Source organism: Uranotaenia lowii, chromosome 2 (assembly GCF_029784155.1).
Source record: "Uranotaenia lowii strain MFRU-FL chromosome 2, ASM2978415v1, whole genome shotgun sequence".
Classification (NCBI taxonomy): domain Eukaryota; kingdom Metazoa; phylum Arthropoda; class Insecta; order Diptera; family Culicidae; genus Uranotaenia; species Uranotaenia lowii.
The window spans coordinates 382,372,972-382,388,983 of NC_073692.1; positions in this window are offsets into that span (position 1 = coordinate 382,372,972).

Genomic DNA, 16,012 nt, shown 5'->3' on the forward strand with positions numbered 1-16,012 from the left:
CAAAACGACTCGAAAACAACACAATATTCACAGTGAAAATAAATTAATTCTGTTATTTGATTCGGATAAAAGTGCAGAAAATATTTTTTTCCAAGTTTATCTACACATAAAAACAAATGGTTTGTTAACATTTCCCAATAAAAAAATGAAAAATTTTGAAATTCTTGACTTTATTTTGAACTGTGTCAGTTTCAACCAAACTTTTCTGCTGCTTTTGGCGACAAATTTAGTGAACCGATTCGATTTTCTGTGCACGTTTTTTACTCAAATCCGATAGAAAGTTATAATTATTATGCATCCAAATGATAATTTAGGACTAAGCAAAGAAGAAGATCGATATATCTTTTCGATAATCGGTCTGTATTCATGGAAAACTGCACTTCAAAATTTAGAATAAAACACGTGGTTTTGTTTACATCTTACCGAACAGCACCTTGAGAGGAGGGCGATTTGTCCATAAATTCATGGGGGCATTTTGATCGGATATCTAAAATTTAATATGTCTTCAGTTTACCGTAAAACAACAATTTAGCACAGTTTTTCATCAATTGATAATTCAAATATATAATTTGAACTTTCAATAAAATCAATGGCGCGGATATTTTAAGCAATTATCTTGGTGTAAAAGCCTAATTCATTTGATCATTTTTTACAGCTTAAGTGATGGATAGCCACCTCAAAATTTAATTTATTTATTATTCGTGTTTTAATGAATATCTGGTAACCATTTTTATTAAAATTACAAGGTATCGGTTTAAGGAACCCTTTTGTATGCAAAGAATCCACTAAAAACTTCGCAAATCTTCAAAATTTAACAAAATATAGTCGCTGGCGTTTTACCCCGTATGGGCGTTATGGACAAAAGTACCCTAAATTTCTTGGTTGACAGTCCCGGAAGCTATGAAAATGATGCTTTTCAAGCCACAGGTACAGATGGCTTGCCAAACCAGATATTTCTTCGCGATCTTTGACAGTTTCATGTGCTTGAAAATATCTTCAACCTTTCCCCTTCCTTTTGCCGTATAAAACTCCTGTCCCGGAAGCTGCTAGTAGTCGGCTTTGACGTAGGTTTCGTCGTCCATTACCACGCAGTCAAACTTCGTCAGCATCGTCGTGTACAGCCTCCGGGATCGCGCTTTGGCCATCGTATTTTGTTTATCATCGCGATTTGGAGTCGCTACCTTCTTGTAAGTCGACAGTCCGGCTCGTTTTTGGCTCGATTCACGGTTGTTGACGATACACCCAGCTTATTTGCAGCATCTCGAAGAGAGAGGTTAGGGTTTCGCTTGAAACTACCGGCAACTCTCTTTGTCGTCTCAGCCTCTTCCGGTTTTCGATTTCCCCCCGATTCAGACTTCCTGGCTTTCGACAAACGTTCCTCAAACACTTTAATTACATTTGTAACGGTTGATTTGGCAAATTTTAGCGATTTTACCAGCTTTGCATGCGAGTAGCTCGGATTTTCGCGATGCGCGACCAAAATTTTGATACGCTGCTCATCTTCCTTGGACGGCATTTTGACAACTGAAGAGTGAATTCCAAAATTAAAATAGGAGCAACATTCTACACACACACACACATTCAAAATGAGGGGTGTTCAGGTTTCTTAAATGCAAAATTGAAAGAAATACGTCAAGTTGATATTGACCAAATTTTGACCGATCACCCTTTAGGTGTCCTGATTTATCGAGAGACCGTTCTGATTTTTCAATCTTTCGATTGCTTTGATTCAATACAATAAGTCAGATTCATCAGTGAAGATGTCTCAAGCGAGAGTGGCTCCAGAGAGTTACTCCTAAAACGAAATTTATATTTAAAAGTATAACGGTCTGAAATCCTTCACACGGTTCACGGCTGGACTAAATCATTTTAGTTTAAATTCAATATTTAAACCATTTTTAAGGATAGCATATCCCAAGCCATATATCAGGTATCAAGAATAAAAATTCGAGAGAAAGAAAAAAAAACCCGTTTAATCGGCTGGTTCTCGAAAAACATGTGTTAATTTAGGTAGGGTGTACTTATCTAAACTTTTTTAAATTTAATTATGGTTTATGCAAGTTTTTTAAATTTGAAAAGAAAACGAATAATTTTAGGTACTGAAATATATTGTATAGACAGCATAAGAAGTAGTAAATTTTATTACTTTAAATTCCTTTCGATTTCTTTTCCATCATCTGTTTGTAGTTTTTTTTATGGATAGATTATAACTGAATTAAAAACGGCTCTCAGAATGGTACTATTCTCAGGAAATTTTTCATGAAAGTTTGATAGGCTCTGAAATATGAAGAATAGTGGCTCCAGAGAATTATTTATTGAGTAAATTTCTACCCAAAATTAACTAATTAACAAGAAATTTGTCGTACTGCAAACAAAATTAGTGTAATTTTTTGTTTAATTACCTGTAATTTGCCTGAAATCTCATTTCAATGATTGATAATTTATCAGTTCGATTAAAATCAATCGATGATCGATTATTTCTAAACAAACCCAAACTGATAACTTATGATTTTCTAGATCTAAAATTTTAGAGAATCCTTCACTTAATTAAAAAAGAACAATATTTAGAAAATTACAAAGATAAACTCATAATTGCTTCTGACATTTTACATGCACTATTTTTTTTTATTTTAAAGTTTTTAAGTGATTTTAGATTTATAGATAAAGACCATAGCTTTTTAAAATTGATCAAACATTTTATGCTTTACAGAACAAGGAAGAAACCTTCAGTAACTTTTTTACAAAAGCAAATTTTACTTGCAAACTTAAAGAGTGTTGGATTCAAAGCTAAATCCTTTATTTGGAATTAATTGGTTTTAATAAATTATGATTCCAAAAACATTTATAAACATTTTTTTTTAAAATTAAAATTAACCTATTTTCAAAAGTGAATCCATCGTTTAAAAAAATTAAAAAGAAAAAAAATTGACCCCATGTTTGCAGCAACTAAAAATCAAAATAAGTTTTGAAAACCTCACAGAAAAAGATCTTTTCGTAGTTTTTTGAGCAGCAAAACTGAAATGAAAAGAAAGATAAAAAAGCAAACACGTTAAACTTCGTTCATCATTGTGAGACAAAGGTGAATTACATCATTGAATCCACTGCTCAGAGGCTTCCATTTCTTACACGTTTTCTGGTACTGGTTTCCGTACAAACTTTTCCATCATTTGTTCTGCTCCTTCTAAAAAAACACACAATGAAATACTCATCCACCACCAGTTTGTTTTTACTACTAAGTAGCAAGAACCGGGAAAATGCTCAACATGTATATTTTTTTTTTTTGGTTCAGTTTCGCCTAAGCTCCAAACTATCTTTTGTTCTCTACTCCGCCCACATCAATGAAGTAATCGTGATGAGGCCAACAACGTGCAACTTATTCTATTCTATTAGAATGGGATATATTCATTCTAGTTTGGTTAATATTTTCAAGGAGTGACTCTCTCTGTTACAAGCGCCGACTGTGAATGAGAGGAAAAAAAAAACAAATAGCAGCTTAGGATTAAGGGTGTGTCTTTGTGGATGGTTTGATGCAAAAGTCATTGTGGATACATCAAGTAAGAAACACAGGATGAAATACGAACGACCTCTATTCTTATGCTTTGAAAAAGTATCAATCTTTCTGTGACCGCATAAGTTTAGGATTTACTTACAACAGTAACTGTTGATCCTGTACTTTGGTAGTGAAATTTTATCTGAGTTACGTTTTTTCTGATTTGAAAAAGAATTAAATTTCTAGTTCAGGGATTTAACTCCAGTACATATTTCAAATAAATTTATCAATTTACTCCACTTCATAGGTTTTAAGCTACCTCTAAATAGTAACTTTTAATTTATTTTAGCTAGGAACATAAATTTAAGTGGAAATGAACACTGTAAGGAATTTATTTGATGAATTGAGTTGGTGTTTTTTTTCTGCTGGAAAATGCCATTAGCCATACGATAAACAATCCTAAGGTAAAAGGTACACAGGTAAAATTTATCGTCTCCGAGTGTGCAACAGGAAACTCGAAGCCGGTTTCTGTCAGAATGAAGAAATAGGTTTTTCCGAGAATGGTTAATGCTTGCACTTGCAATCTTCAAATAGGTCGTGTTGAAATGGATACGTAAACTTTTTATACAACTTGTTTATTTTTGAAATATTTTACATCAACTTTGTTTTGCTTCTGTTGGTGGGAAAAGCTTCTTAATTAAATAGTTGAGTAGCAACTGGGGTGAACTACAATTTAAAAAAATATTTAAAAAATGTTTTTTTTGGTTATATTACCTAAGTTGAAAAACCTAACAAAATGTGAATAAAAGATATTTTTTCAATATTTTCAAACGTTAGAATTAAATTAGAAAAATCAAGATTTTTATCATTCAACGAAAATGCTGCGGAACCAATAACGTCCTAACTGAAAAAGATTTCAAATAACATGGTATCTGAAACTTTAAAAAAGATAGTTTTTTATTATTCCAGTAATATGTTATGAAAACAATAAAATAGGATCAACTCAAGTTCTTTACTTGTAACTTGTAAGATCATTATCGGATCGGTCGTTAAATGGGACTTGAAAACAAAAATTAAATCAGAATGCCAAGTTTAATCTATAATAAGAATCTAGCAAGATTCTTCTTACAAACTCTCTTACGATTGATGAAAGTTTTGAACAAATGTTTTGAATTTTTTTTAGTGTTCAGTTAAGTTATGAGATTTACGTTATCTATTTGAAACAGCTTAAGATATTTATAGATTTATCATAAGTTTTTTTCGTTTCACAACAGTTTATTCTACAGCGCAAAAATGTTGATTATTAAGTTTCTATTAAACTTCTTATTTCTAAAAACCTTTAATTTTAAATTTTTTTTCGATGTTTCTTAGTTTCAAAATAAAATTTTGAAATTTATTAATAAAAACGCACAAGAATAGGTATAGGATCTCAGTGAAACTTGATGTTTCCTCGAATAAATTACGAATACTAAAAATGTTCTGTCAAGTTGTTTTCGTGTTTTTCGTTTCAATATTTGGGCAACTTCAATATTTGGGCGACTTCAATATTTGGGCGACTTCAATATTTGGGCAACACGTGCAACCTATAATGCTTAAGTAACCACCCTTTTACAAATCAAGGCTATTTTTGATTAAAGTGAAAAAAAAGGTGAAAACAACCAGTTTAAATTTTCGGATGTAGGAGTCTCCTGGCTTTAGTAGGTTATCCAAAGATTTAGGTAAGTCCAGTTCAGGCTATGATATCCATTCAAGGACTGTTAAGTCCAGTATGGGCGATGATCGCCAGTCGAAGACTGTTAAGTCCAGTTCAGGCAACGATAGCCAGTCGAGGAATTTTAAGTCCAGTTTGGGCGATGATCGCCAGTTGAGGACTGTTTAGTCTAGTTTGGGCGATGATAGCCAGTTGAGGACTGTTTAGTCCAGTTTGGGCGATGATCGCCAGTCGAGGACTGTAAAGTCCAGATCAGGCTATGATAGCCAGTCGAGGACTGTAAAGTCCAGATCAGGCTATGATAGCCAGTTGAGGACTGTTTAGTCCAGTTTGGGCGATGATCGCCAGTCGAGGACTGTAAAGTCCAGATCAGGCTATGATAGCCAGTCGAGGACTGTAAAGTCCAGTTTGGGCAAAGATTGTCAGTTGAGGACTGTTTAGTCTAGTTTGGGCGATGATCGCCAGTCGAGGACTGTAAAGTCCAGATCAGGCTATGATAGCCAGTTGAGGACTGTTTAGTCTAGTTTGGGCGATGATCGCCAGTCGAGGACTGTAAAGTCCAGATCAGGCTATGATAGCCAGTTGAGGACTGTTTAGTCCAGTTTGGGCGATGATCGCCAGTCGAGGACTGTAAAGTCCAGATCAGGCTATGATAGCCAGTTGAGGACTGTTAAGTCCAGTTTAGGCGATGATCGCCAGTTGAAGACTGTTGAGTCCAGTTTAGGAGATGATCGCCAGTTGAGGACTGTTAAGTCTAGTTCAGGCTATGATAGTCAGTCGAGGACTGTTTATTCCAGTTTGGGCAATGATCGCCAGTTGAGGACTGTTTAGTCCAGTTTGGGCAATGATCGCCAGTCGTAGACTGTAAACTCCAGATCAGGCTATGATAGTCAGTTGAGGACTGTTTAGTCTAATTTAGGCGATGATCGCCAGTTGAGGACTGTTGATTCCAGTTTGGGCAATGATCGCCAGTTGGGGACTGTTTAGTACAGTTTAAGCGATGATCGCCAGTCGAGGACTGTAAAGTCCAGATCAGGCTATGATAGCCAAACAAGGGCTCTTTAGTCCAGTTTAGGCGATGATCGCCAGTTGAAGACTGTTTAGTCCAGTTCAGGCAATGATAGCTAGTCGAGAACTGTTAAGTCCACTTTGGGCGATGATCGCCAGTCGAGGACTGTAAAGTCCAGATCAGGCTATGATAGCCAGTCGAGGACTGTAAAGTCCAAATCAGGCTATGATAGCCAGTTGAGGACTGTTTAGTCCAGTTTGGGCGATGATCGCCAGTCGAGGACTGTAAAGTCCAGATCAGGCTATGATAGCCAGTCGAGGACTGTAAAGTCCAAATCAGGCTATGATAGCCAGTTGAGGACTGTTTAGTCCAGTTTGGGCGATGATCGCCAGTCGAGGACTGTAAAGTCCAGATCAGGCTATGATAGCCAGTTGAGGACTGTTAAGTCCAGTTTAGGCGATGATCGCCAGTTGAAGACTGTTGAGTCCAGTTTAGGAGATGATCGCCAGTTGAGGACTGTTAAGTCAAGTTCAGGCTATGATAGTCAGTCGAGGACTGTTTATTCCAGTTTGGGCAATGATCGCCAGTTGAGGACTGTTTAGTCCAGTTTGGGCGATGATCGCCAGTCGAGGACTGTAAACTCCAGATCAGGCTATGATAGTCAGTTGAGGACTGTTTAGTCCAGTTTAAGCGATGATCGCCAGTCGAGGACTGTAAAGTCCAGATCAGGCTATGATAGCCAGTTGAGGACTGTTAAGTCCAGTTTAGGCGATGATCGCCAGTTGAAGACTGTTGAGTCCAGTTTAGGAGATGATCGCCAGTTGAGGACTGTTAAGTCAAGTTCAGGCTATGATAATCAGTCGAGGACTGTTTAGTCCAGTTTGGGCAATGATCGCCAGTTGAGGACTGTTTAGTCCAGTTTGGGCGATGATCGCGAGTCGAAGACTGTAAACTCCAGATCAGGCTATGATAGTCAGTTGAGGACTGTTTAGTCCAGTTTAGGCGATGATCGCCAGTTGAGGACTGTTGATTCCAGTTTGGGCAATGATCGCCAGTTGGGGACTGTTTAGTACAGTTTAAGCGATGATCGCCAGTCGAGGACTGTAAAGTCCAGATCAGGCTATGATAGCCAAACAAGGACTCTTTAGTCCAGTTTAGGCGATGATCGCCAGTTGAAGACTGTTTAGTCCAGTTCAGGCAATGATAGCTAGTCGAGAACTGTTAAGTCTACTTTGGGCGATGATCGCCAGTCGAGGACTGTAAAGTCCAGATCAGGCTATGATAGCCAGTCGAGGACTGTAAAGTCCAAATCAGGCTATGATAGCCAGTTGAGGACTGTTTAGTCCAGTTTGGGCGATGATCGCTAGTCGAGGACTGTAAAGTCCAGATCAGGCTATGATAGCCAGTCGAGGACTGTAAAGTCCAAATCAGGCTATGATAGCCAGTTGAGGACTGTTTAGTCCAGTTTGGGCGATGATCGCCAGTCGAGGACTGTAAAGTCCAGATCAGGCTATGATAGCCAGTCGAGGACTGTAAAGTCCAAATTAGGCTATGATAGCCAGTTGAGGACTGTTTAGTCCAGTTTGGGCGATGATCGCCAGTCGAAGACTGTTAAGTCCAGATCAGGCTATGATAGTCAGTTGAGGACTGTTGAGTCCAGTTTAGGCGATGATCGGCAGTTGAGGACTGTTTAGTTCAGTTCAGGCTAAGATCGCCAGTCGAGGACTGTTAAGTCCAGTTTGGGCGATGATCGCCAGTCGAGGACTGTAAAGTCCAGATCATGCTATGATAGCCAGTTGAGGACTGTTAAGTCCGGTTTGGGCGATAATCGCCAGTCGAGGACTGTAAAGTCCAGATCAGGCTATGATAGCCAGTCGAGGACTGTTAAGTCCAGTTTAGGCGATGATCGCCAGTTGAAGACTGTTGAGTCCAGTTTAGGAGATGATCGCCAGTTGAGGACTGTTAAGTTTAGTTCAGGCTATGATAGTCAGTCGAGGACTGTTTATTCCAGTTTGGGCAATGATCGCCAGTTGAGGACTGTTTAGTCCAGTTTGGCCGATGATCGCCAGTCGAAGACTGTAAAGTCCAGATCAGGCTATGATCGCCAGTCGAGGACTGTTAAGTCCAGTTTAGGCGATGATCGCCAGTTGAAGACTGTTTAGTCCAGTTCAGGCTATGATAGCCAGTCGAGGACTGTTAAGTCCAGTTTGGGCAAAGATAGCCAGTTGAGGACTGTTTAGTCTAGTTTGGGCGATGATCGCCAGTCGAGGACTGTAAAGTCCAGATCATGCTATGATAGCCAGTTGAGGACTGTTTAGTCCAGTTTGGGCGATGATCGCCAGTCGAGGACTGTAAAGTCCAGATCAGGCTATGATAGCCAGTCGAGGACTGCTAAGTCCAGTTTGGGCAAAGATAGCCAGTTGAGGACTGTTTAGTCTAGTTTGGGCGATGATCGCCAGTCGAGGACTGTGAAGTCCAGATCATGCTATGATAGCCAGTTGAGGACTGTTTAGTCCAGTTTGGGCGATGATCGCCAGCCGAGGACTGTTTAGTCCAGATCAGGCTATGATAGCCAGTCGAGGACTGTTAAGTCCAGTTTAGGCGATGATCGCCAGTTGAAGACTGTTGAGTCCAGTTTAGGAGATGATCGCCAGTTGAGGACTGTTAAGTCTAGTTCAGGCTATGATAGTCAGTCGAGGACTGTTAAGTCCAGTTTGGGCAATGATCGCCAGTTTAGGACTGTTTAGTCCAGTTTGGGCGATGATCGCCAGTCGAAGACTGTAAAGTCCAGCTCAGGCTATGATAGTCAGTTGAGGACTGTTTAGTCCAGTTTGGTCGATGATCGCCAGTCGAAGACTGTAAAGTCCAGATCAGGCTATGATAGTCAGTTGAGGACTGTTGAGTCCAGTTTAGGCTATGATAGCCAGTTGAGGACTTTTAGTCCAGTTCAGGCTATGATAGCAACTCGAGGACTGTAAAGTCCAGTTTGGGCTATGATAGCAACTCGAGGACTGTAAAGTCCAGTTCAGGCTATGATATCCAGTCGAGGACTGTTAAGTCCAGTTTGGGCAATGATCGCCAGTTGAGGACTGTTTAGTCCAGTTTGGGCGATGATCGCCAGTCGAAGACTGTAAAGTCCAGATCAGGCTATGATAGTCAGTTGAGGACTGTTGAGTCCAGTTTAGGCGATGATCGGCAGTTGAGGACTGTTTAGTTCAGTTCAGGCTAAGATCGCCAGTCGAGGACTGTTAAGTCCAGTTTGGGCGATGATCGCCAGTCGAGGACTGTAAAGTCCAGATCATGCTATGATAGCCAGTTGAGGACTGTTTAGTCCGGTTTGGGCGATAATCGCCAGTCGTGGACTGTAAAGTCCAGATCAGGCTATGATAGCCAGTCGAGGACTGTTAAGTCCAGTTTAGGCGATGATCGCCAGTTGAAGACTGTTGAGTCCAGTTTAGGAGATGATCGCCAGTTGAGGACTGTTAAGTTTAGTTCAGGCTATGATAGTCAGTCGAGGACTGTTTATTCCAGTTTGGGCAATGATCGCCAGTTGAGGACTGTTTAGTCTAGTTTGGCCGATGATCGCCAGTCGAAGACTGTAAAGTCCAGATCAGGCTATGATAGCCAGTCGAGGACTGTTAAGTTCAGTTGAGGCGATGATCGCCAGTTGAAGACTGTTTAGTCCAGTTCAGGCTATGATAGCCAGTCGAGGACTGTTTATTCCAGTTTGGGCAATGATCGCCAGTTGAGGACTGTTTAGTCCAGTTTGGGCGATGATCGCCAGCCGAGGACTGTAAAGTCCAGATCAGGCTATGATAGCCAGTCGAGGACTGCTAAGTCCAGTTTGGGCAAAGATAGCCAGTTGAGGACTGTTTAGTCTAGTTTGAGCGATGATCGCCAGTCGAGGACTGTGAAGTCCAGATCATGCTATGATAGCCAGTTGAGGACTGTTTAGTCCAGTTTGGGCGATGATCGCCAGCCGAGGACTGTTTAGTCCAGATCAGGCTATGATAGCCAGTCGAGGACTGTTAAGTCCAGTTTAGGCGATGATCGCCAGTTGAAGACTGTTGAGTCCAGTTTAGGAGATGATCGCCAGTTGATGACTGTTAAGTCTAGTTCAGGCTATGATAGTCAGTCGAGGACTGTTAAGTCCAGTTTGGGCAATGATCGCCAGTTTAGGACTGTTTAGTCCAGTTTGGGCGATGATCGCCAGTCGAAGACTGTAAAGTCCAGCTCAGGCTATGATAGTCAGTTGAGAACTGTTGAGTCCAGTTTAGGCGATGATCGCCAGTTGAGGACTGTTTAGTACAGTTTGGGCAATGATCACCACTTGGGGACTGTTTAGTACAGTTTAAGCGATGATCGCCAGTCGAGGACTGTAAAGTCCAGATCAGGCTATGATCGCCAGTTGAGGACTGTTTAGTCCAGTTTGGTCGATGATCGCCAGTCGAGGACTGTAAAGTCCAGATCAGGCTATGATAGTCAGTTGAGGACTGTTGAGTCCAGTTTAGGCTATGATAGCCAGTTGAGGACTTTTAGTCCAGTTCAGGCTATGATAGCAACTCGAGGACTGTAAAGTCCAGTTTGGGCTATGATAGCAACTCGAGGACTGTAAAGTCCAGTTCAGGCTATGATAGCCAGTCGAGGACTGTTAAGTCCAGTTTGGGCAATGATCGCCAGTTGAGGACTGTTTAGTCCAGTTTGGGCGATGATCGCCAGTCGAAGACTGTAAAGTCCAGATCAGGCTATGATAGTCAGTTGAGGACTGTTGAGTCCAGTTTAGGCGATGATCGCCAATTGAGGACTGTTTAGCCTAGTTCAGGCTATGATAGCCAGTCAAGGATTGTTAATTCCAGTTTGGGCGATGATCGCCAGTCGAAGACTGTTAAGTCCAGTTTGGGCTATGATAGTCAGTTGAGGACTGTTGAGTCCATTTTAGGCTATGATAGCCAGTCGAGGACTGTTAAGTCCAGTTTAGGCTATGATAGCCAGTCGAGGACTATTAGTCCAGTTCAGGCTATGATAGCAACTCGAGGACTGTAAAGTCCAGATCAGGCTATGATAGCAACTCGAGGACTGTAAAGTCCAGTTCAGGCTATGATAGCCAGTCGAGGACTCTTAAGTCCAGTTCAGACTATGATAGCCAGTCGAGGACTGTTTAGTCCAGTTTAGGCAGCGATCATCGCCTGAGGACTTTTTAGTCTAGTTCAGGCTATGATAGCCAGTCGAGGACTGTGATAGTTGTCATTTTTTACCAAATTTGTCATAAGTTTGTCATGTTTTTTTTCATTTTTTTTGTTTATTTCTTGTAATAATTTTGTCATATTTATCAGATTTATGTCATAATTTTGTCTGATTTCTTAAACATTTGTCAAATTTTTTCTAGCGGTTTATCGAATTTCTGTCATTTTATTGTTAAATCAATGTCATATTTTTGTAATTTTTATCTGTCACGTTTTGTTATTAAATTGTCAAAATTTTGCTATATTTTTATAATATTTTTCTTATTTTTGTCATATTTTTATCACATTTGTCAAATTTTTGTTGCATCTGTCAGATTTTTGTCAAGATTTTGTTTTGTTTTGTCATTTTATAGTCAATTTTTTGTCACATTTAGACCATTTGTTAGATTACTGTCATTTTATTGTCAAATTTTTGTCATATCTGTCAGATTTTGGTCATACTAAATATTATCATAATTTTGTTATGTTTTCACCATATTTATTACATTTTGTCATTACTTTGTCATTTTTTGACCACAATTGTCAAATTTTTATCATATTAGTCGGTTTTATTCTGCATCACTGAAGATATACAAAATAATTTTTTTGTGAATATAGTGTCCTCAAATTATTATATTGTTGACAAGTGCTACAAAGTTCTGACCATTGAGATTTGACCGGAAATTTCTGACACCTTTTGCCATACAAAAACAAACCTTTTTTGTTAGAAAAACCACCCGTTCATTTTTGGGTCAACAACTTCGAGGCACCAGTAGGTATTTTGTTGTGTTTTTGTTCCGGTGTGAATTCCAAAGGCGGCCCGTAGGCCTTTCATCCCGTTAGAGTTTCTAAAAATGTCCGATACACTCACCCGACATATTTGTGTATGCAGCCTAACTTGGAACTGGGTTAGTTGCAAATCGAATTGCAGTGGTTTGGAAATATGAATAGGATTTTGTAAAGTTGTTTTGCACTAGTCCACAGTCGGCTTTGGTTGCATCATTTATCACTTCGGGTTGGTTCAATTATTCAGAAGGCTGCTGGTTAATCCGGGATGCCGAGCGAGAGTGGAAAAAACACAAAATTTTATTAAAACTAATACCCACTCACTTTCAGGATGGGATTCAACGACAACAGGTGCAAAATATAATGGGCGCTATTCGAAGCCGCAGCCGCCGAAACTAAAAGTTTTATTGCAATTTTTATTGCCGCTCTTTTGGGTTGGCTCGCAAAATCGCGTTCGAATTGATGTTTATTAGTGCTTGAAGAGGTTTTTGTTTTGGAAAAAATGCAAAATAAGTGAATCAGTTTTCATAACCTATAAAATAAATTGAACTCATATTTCATCATTGGAAATTTGCTGTTCAAAATCGAGAAGACAGTACACAAAATTGCTTTTTTTTATTATTCAAAATTGTTAAGCGATGCATTCTTTGAAGGAGGGGTTGAAATCATATCTGCTTAGTGTCGAATATTTTTCCGACACTCCATTGCATTTAATGATTTTATTAGTTTCAGGCCATTGCGGAGCACTTTTTTGTGGTATCGAAAATTCCAAACACCGGAGACAAGAGAACGAGTGCTTTGAGCCCTCCTCGGCAGTCCCAAACGGAAATTAGTTCTGCCGCCCGTTGTTGGTTGGCTGGCAGCATCTGAATCAGCATTCCTCGTTTTGTTAGGTTTTATTGATTTGCGAGGATTTGCTGAAGCAAGGTTAACGATTTTATGTGCGTAGTATCGTATAACAATGCTCTCTGGAGCCACCATCAGCACTTGCACTACTGTTATGGAAGCTAGTCGTAAAATGCATTTTTCTCTCTTCCTTTGGGCTTTGATTCTACATGTGTCGTTCGAGTGAGTTGTTTCGGGGTGTAAAATAGAAACAAAAATCATAGAAAAATACCTTCCTTCCGTTCCCTTTTACTCACCTTTTCGGAAAGCACACCTATGAAATTCAATCAAATGGGAAAACCCATAAAAGGGTGCGAAAAATCCCATAAATCGGTTTGCTTCTATTTTCAACAACAAATTTAATGAACAAACTTTAGCACCGCCGGAGGAATTCCTGAGATTGTCCTGTGGAAGCAGCAGTGTCTATGGGGAGTCGTAAAGCTGTTGTGGGTGGGAATTTTGAAGTAAACTTGAGGGAAAATTTTATTTGTTGGTAATTGCATTAAAATGGGAAATTGAAAATAGCGAGATATTTTTCTAGTTCATCTGGCACGTTTCTGAATGAATTCATTCTTGGATTAAGATCGTATTAAACAGCATTGAGAAGTGCCCAAAATGAAGAACTGGATTTTGAGTAAGCCGTAAACTTAAAACATTCAGAAAAATAATAAAAAAATGACAAAAATGAAAAAATTGACAAAAATGACAAAAAAAAAAACAAAAATGACAAAAATGACAAAAATGACAAAAATGACAAAAATGACAAGAATGACAAAAATGACAAAAATGACAAAAATGAGAAGAATGACAAAAATGACAAAAATGACAAAAATGACAAAAATGACAAAAATGACAAAAATGACAAAAATGACAAAAATGACAAAAATGACAAAAATGACAAAAATGACAAAAATGACAAAAATGACAAAAATGACAAAAATGACAAAAATGACAAAAATGACAAAAATGACAAAAATGACAAAAATGACAAAAATGACAAAAATGACAAAAATGACAAAAATGACAAAAATGACAAAAATGACAAAAATGACAAAAATGACAAAAATGACAAAAATGACAAAAATGACAAAAATGACAAAAATGACAAAAATGACAAAAATGACAAAAATGACAAAAATGACAAAAATGACAAAAATGACAAAAATGACAAAAATGACAAAAATGACAAAAATGACAAAAATGACAAAAATGACAAAAATGACAAAAATGACAAAAATGACAAAAATGACAAAAATGACAAAAATGACAAAAATGACAAAAATGACAAAAATGACAAAAATGACAAAAATGACAAAAATGACAAAAATGACAAAAATGACAAAAATGACAAAAATGACAAAAATGACAAAAATGACAAAAATGACAAAAATGACAAAAATGACAAAAATGACAAAAATGACAAAAATGACAAAAATGACAAAAATGACAAAAATGACAAAAATGACAAAAATGACAAAAATGACAAAAATGACAAAAATGACAAAAATGACAAAAATGACAAAAATGACAAAAATGACAAAAATGACAAAAATGACAAAAATGACAAAAATGACAAAAATGACAAAAATGACAAAAATGACAAAAATGACAAAAATGACAAAAATGACAAAAATGACAAGAATGACAAAAATGACAAAAATGACAAAAATGACAAAAATGACAAAAATGACAAAAATGACAAAAATGACAAAAATGACAAAAATGACAAAAATGACAAAAATGACAAAAATGACAAAAATGACAAAAATGACAAAAATGACAAAAATGACAAAAATGACAAAAATGACAAAAATGACAAAAATGACAAAAATGACAAAAATGACAAAAATGACAAAAATAACAAAAATGACAAAAATGACAAAAATGACAAAAATGACAAAAATGACAAAAATGACAAGAATGACAAGAATGACGAAAATGACAAAAATGACAAAAATGACAAAAATGACAAAAATGACAAAAATGACAAAAATGACAAAAATGACAAAAATGACAAAAATGACAAAAATGACAAAAATGACAAAAATGACAAAAATGACAAAAATGACAAAAATAACAAAAATGACAAAAATGACAAAAATGACAAAAATGACAAAAATGACAAGAATGACAAGAATGACAAAAATGACAAAAATAACAAAAATGACAAAAATGACAAAATAAATAAAATGGACAAATTCGGCCAAATCTACCAAAATGGTTAAAATTGACAAAATTGACAAAATTGACAAAACTGACAAAATTCACAAATTTGACAAAAAATACAAAATGATAGACTTGACAAAATTGACAAAATTGATTTAATTTTCAATATTGACAAAATTGACAACATGACAAAGATGCCAAATTAACGAAATCGACAAAATCGGGAATGCCAAAATTGATAAAACTTACAAAATTGTCAAACATGTCAAAATTGACAAAATTAACAAAATTGACAAAATTTACAAAGTTGACAAAATTGTCAAAATTGACAAAATTGACAAAATTGACAAAAATGACAAAATTGACAAGATTGACAAAATTGACAAATTTGACAAAATTGGCAAAATTGAAAAAATTGGCAAAATTGACAAAATTGAAAAAATGGCAAAATTGACAAAACTGAAAAAATTACAAAATTGACAAAATTGACATAATTGAGAAAATTGACAAAAATGACAAAATTGACAAAATTGACAACATTGACAAAATTGACCAAATTGACAAAATTGACAAAATTGACAAAATTGACAAAATTGACAAAATTGACAAAATTGACAAAATTGACAAAATTGACAAAATTGACAAAATTGGCAAAATTGACAAAATTGACAAAATTGACAAAATTGACAAAATTGACCAAATTGACAAAATTTACAAAATTTACAAAATTTACAAAATTGACA